We start from the raw sequence: 5,932 nt of genomic DNA on the forward strand, positions 1-5,932 counted from the left end.
GATGATACTAGTTTATATCCATCAAAGAGGTCATGATGTCTGATTGGTTCATCAGGGTGGACTATTTTATGCTCCTGTAATCCAATGATGTCTTGGTTGTGACGCTTAGCTAAGCCACATAGTTCCTCTTGAAGGTAAATACTTCTTAATGTTCTTGTATTTAAAGTTGATACAAACATTGTTTGCTTACATTTTAGTAGATGTTCTTTCCTTGTTCCTCCTCTCTCCGCGCACACCCGTCCGTGAGGCTTTAAGGTGCTCACATCATTAATATTAGTAGCTAATACAGATTCAGAACTTGGATTTAAGGTAGGGGCTTTAACCCTAGTGCGTTTAGTTGTAGCCATCATTTAAAGTCTTTCAATTGCTGAATACTGTTGATGGTCGCAGCTCCTATCAACAGTTGTCCAGTGGCCGTTGAAGATGTGCAGTGCACTGATTCTTCATCCGCCCTTTGCTCTTGTAACTAATGTCTCCAACCATAGCTCCAAGTACATTGCTCAGGTCTCAGGACTCCCTGATTTTGATCACTGGCTGCTGGTTGAACTCTTCTCAAGGCACCTTTTTGCCGTTTTGAGTCTGAATCTCTACTCCGCCTAAGATAGTGATCTATCTTAACTATTTGCCCATAGCTGGGGCAAGCGTTGGTGAGCACCATAGCGTGTCCACACGCCGGTGGGTCATGCGTACTGCACCTCTAGGGCCGCTTGCTGCTCCGAGATCCCCTACATATCTGCCTGGAATCGCAAGATATCCAGTTACCGGTAGCGACCAACGGGGAGGTTATGTAGGAGTCTTGAATAAGGAGAGGCTATGTACTGGCAGGAGAAGACTTACGCACTCTGCTTCTCTTTTCACCTTTCGGCTAGCCAGCGGCAAGTTGGGTTGCTCAGCAGCATAGGAGTGTTTCAAGTAAGCAGACTAGAAGTGAAGCTAGGAGAATGATAGGAGAATAGGAAGGGTAGGTATGAAGGATAGGGAAACAGCAGCTACAACTACATCTACAACTACAACTACATGCACTAGACGCATCACTTAAACCTGTGACAAGCTTGTCACCCACCACCATCATACAGACAATGTGATGATCAATTAGGCACGTTTTATGTTGGTAGAATTCAAGGTTTCATTAATAACAGTACATAGATACGTGGGTTGACATTAAGTGGTATCACAACACAATTTTAAAATCCATGCTCCAGACAATCAACATAATGTTGATTGTCTGGAGAGCATGTTCAACATTGTTTTTTATTTGGAATGTTATACAAATATTGAATGTTTATGATTATGATGAAACAGTTCATATATATTTCATGGAATGAAAATATTCTTACCATTGAACAAATAAAAAAAAACCTGATAAATAAATTCTTTCACTTAATTTTATAAACCACCGGGATTGAATGAATTAAAAAACTGTATTTATTATATATTATAAACTATTTATTTTAGAAGCAACACCCACAAATATAATAAGAGAGTCGAGGTGGTCACTGTGCGCGCTACAAGCTGTATCAATATAATTGGTACCCATCAGTTTTCATTGACAATGGATGAGCCTGACACACCAAAATTCAACATAAGATCCAAATAATTTGTAGATTTATTGTAAAACATGTCATAAACTATACATTCTGGACATTTCAAGAGTATCCAATGTTGTATTATTTTGGAAGAAGCAGCATTTTCTCTTCTTGTTGGTTGATGAACATCTCCTTTGTTTTGCTTACATTCAGAAAAAGACCAAACTTTTTACTCTCCGTTCTCACTCTTTCAATCAGATCTTCAAATTCACAAGCACTGTCTGCTAGCAGGGTAGTGTCGTCAGCATACCGTAAGTTGCCGATGGTTCTGCCTCCGACAGATATTCCAATGCTGCAATTCTCGAGGGTCATTCGCATGATATACTCTGCATACGCATTAAGTAGATGAGGAGATTAAATGCATCCTTGTCTCATTCCTTGCTTGATTTTGAACTAGGTACGCCTACTGTCACCGCATGTAGTTCTTGCAGTTGATTCCTGATTGTCACAGCGTATCCTAAGCAGTTCTACCACATGTTTTGGGAAGCCTATTGATACTAACGTGTCCAACAGTTTTTGATGTTGAACAGTATCAAATGCTTTTGAATAGTCTATAAAGCACATGGAGACTGGACGATTGAATTCTATAACTTTCTCTGTAATATTTCTGATGTTTGCTATTTGGTCTCTTGTGCCCATGCCTTCCTCAAAACCGACCCGCTCTGGGGGAATCTCACGACGCATGTGCTGTTTGATCCTCTCAGCCGTAATATACAGCATGATCTTACTTGTATGGGAGATTAGAGAGATGGTTTGTTGCATTCTCTTGTGTGACCATTTTTAGGGAGCGGTAGGAATATTGATCTGGTCCAGTCTACCGGCCAGTTCTTGTCTTTCCAGAAACGTTTGCATAGTTTGTGCATCATATCCACTCCTTCATTCCCGGTTTCTTTGATCAACTCAGGTGGGATATCATCATTATCCTGGTGTTTTATCCATTCTCATTTTCTTCATTGCCATCACCACTTCTGATCAGGTTCATCTTCATCAAGCTCGATTGGTTCTGTAGCACCTACTAAACAATCCTTACTTGCATACAGCCCTTGACAGTACTGTTGCCACCTGTGCTTGATTTGATCACTCTCAGTTAGAATTACACCATTCTCACCTTGATTACATCCAGCTTTGGTGTTTTCTTCTGTGTAATTTCTTTCACTGCTCTAAAGAGATCCCTGGAGTGGTTGGTAGAAGAATGGGATTCAACCTCTCTGCATTTCCTTTCAAGATAAACTTGTTTATCTTGTCTGGTTCTGCGCTGAATTCTCCTATTAAAATCTTTATACTGCCTTCTGTCCTTCGTGTGTAAGCATCTCCCATCAGCTCCCATCTGGAGATCCAGATCCAGCCGTTGTTGGAAAAACGTATTTGTTACGATCCGTTTTTCATTGCAGAAATCAACTAGTCTTTCCCTCAACTAGCAGAAATCAACTAGGCTTTCCCCTCCCTAGGGAGTTCTTTGGTCAGGGTTCTTGCTGTTACTGTGGTGCAACACCAGGCCTAATTTCCATTGATGGATATGTGATGGTGATTCAGTACTGCCAATCAGCACCATCGCCGAGCACTGGGTGGCGGTTCATAAAATAAAATTCCCTTTAAAAGGGAAAGCCAGCCTCAATGTAGAAGAGGTCTTGTAATTAGTTTTGGTCAATGTGAAAGGCATTTTTAGGATCACGGCTTACTACATCCATGTTACATGACAGTCCACCAAACCATCAACGGTGAGAAGATGTACACTGAAACTGCAGAAAACATTAACTCCTAATCTCCTGTCAACTCTTAAATTCATTATTGTTCATTATTATTAATTCATTATTGTTCTCTAAATTGTTCTGTTCTGGTTTTATTTGTCTTTTCAGCTTTTTACCCACGATATTTCAATTTCCAATTTTTTAATACCATAACTTACGAATTCAATATATTGCTTAGGAATGTCCGATTTTATTGGGGAAAACGGCGTTGTGGAGCAAAATAGCTCTTTATGTGAAAGCCTCCAAATTTATAAGCTAACCCGACCCACTCAGATTTCCTGAGTGAGGTGTGTCAACACCATGACAGAGGAAATGCTATCAAACTGTAGACGCATGTCGCAGGGCGACCGTCAATGGCAAATATTTTATGATTCCAATTTAATATTTAATCATACTTGGATGAATGACAACTTTATCTTCAAATGAACTATACGTTCTGGCATTACCTACATGAAAGCATATTCAGATTTAGCTTTAGCCTAGATCAGGAATTATACGTCCCGTGCCCCTATATGACGCTACACCATTGGCCTCAATGACAAATGAATGGAGTTTTGAAGTATGGGCCATTTTTTGTTTTGAATTTACAGTACTCTCTCACTCTGTCATTCCAACGGCGTGATCAGGATGTCTCGTATCGCTGGTTCCACCAGATCCCGGGCCAGATCCTTGATCTTCCGTATCCAAATCCAATTTGTTACATGTTATTATGCCACGGAATCGTATCAAAACATGACATAAAGTTCCTCGAAAATTAGCACTTGTGACGGCTACGCTTAATACTTGAAGCCAGCTACTTGAAATAGATAACCAAAATGTACAAAACACAACAGGTTCTGGAACATCGATACCTAGTCCAATTAATAAGTCTGTAACTAACATTGGCGGCCAAGATACCAAAACAGCCAAAGTTGTTGACACAAGCATTCGCAGGATTTTCTTGTCACTGGCTTTAACGCGGGCATTATTTTGCTCTGGTATTCCACGAGAATTGTCTCGAATGGATTTATGCTGAGATCGGGTGATGATGATGATTCGAATGTAGGTAAACAGTACCATAATTGCAACGAACAAATTTGACCCAATGATAATAGTTAACATTGCTATTGTTTGTACCATTTTCAAAGTGTTTTGGTTTGCTCCAATCGACCTTAAATCTACAATATGTCCATGACACGCACAACGTTCTTGGCTATATACTACAGGTTGCTTGGTGATGTAGATTAGAGTAAAACTTACAAAGGGCAATATCAATCCAAGATTAACCAGCAGGAATAAACGTTTTCGAGTTACAATGAGATGATGGTGCAAAGGTCTTGAAATAGCAATATATCTATCGAAGCTTAAAATCACTAGACACCAAACTGCGACGAGGAGAAAACTTGGTACAAACGTACCCAGAAGATAACACATGAACTGACCATATGGCCATCTGTTTAAAACTGCTGAAGCAATGCTGAAGAGTGCTGCAAATCCTAGTACAAGATCTGATGCACACATATACATCAAAGGAATCTTACTGTTTGACGGAATTCTTGTTCGTGGAAGTACTATTAAAGCAAGAATGTTTGAGATGAAATCTAGAAGCGTTACTGAGGCAATGATGATGATACGAAGTGTGAAGTAACTGACATTGTCGGATATCCAGTTGCCGCCGTGTGTGGTTGGCTCGGTAGACATGGTAGAGTTCAAGGTAAGATCTGTAAATGTTCCATCTGCCATAGTAAATGAATATCAAATACTGCACTGGGTTTCAATCGAAAGATTCAAAGTAGCGAAAGCGATTTTTAAAATTCTAATATCAGAAAAGCTTGTAAATCAGTAGCACCACATCCGCGCGGGGCAACTATTAACTATAAATATGTTTGATGCAAGAATGTTATGATATGGCAAATTAAACGCGTACCTTATTGCAATTGCTGGTTGATGGACAGTCTATAGCAAAAAATAATTACAATACTGGACGCGATGGCACGAAAATAATCCATTAAAAACAATATTCCGCATTTGACATGTTTGATTTCTATTTGATGGTTAAAAACCAAGGCCACGCGGTTTGATAATAAGATTGTAAAGATTAATCGAAAGTTACGAGTATCTCGTGCAAGCATGCAAATTCTGTTCAGTTACGGACGCAATGGAGTAGCGTAAACAGCATAAAATCTTTGCTGCTTTCTGCTTTTCACAAATTATCTCAAGAAATACGTCTTGTTCCACACAATTCCACGTACTCTTTGAGAATTACCATCTGTGCAAGGATCTTGTACTCATTCTCCCAGATTTCTTGTGTTGGGTGCCAATTATTGGGCAGTGGATGTGGTCCAGGAAGCTGTTCCATGTCAGTGCATTTTGCTGTTGTGTCAGTTAGACAACTGCTTGGTTACTGACATGTGTTTAAAGTAGAGTATTGAAGTAAACCAGTGTGTAATTTTGGTACATTTTTATGGACAGGAGTTTAAGATATGACCTCGTGATTCACAAGTTGTGAAAACAAGTTTCTTTTTGAGCTCAGTTTATAACCCTTTCATAAATCGTTTTTTTAACCGTTTGAATGAAATAAAATAATGTCGGCATTCCTGCCGACATTAATTTTATTTC

This window comes from Amphiura filiformis, chromosome 5, assembly GCF_039555335.1.
Source record: "Amphiura filiformis chromosome 5, Afil_fr2py, whole genome shotgun sequence".
NCBI lineage: Eukaryota > Metazoa > Echinodermata > Ophiuroidea > Amphilepidida > Amphiuridae > Amphiura > Amphiura filiformis.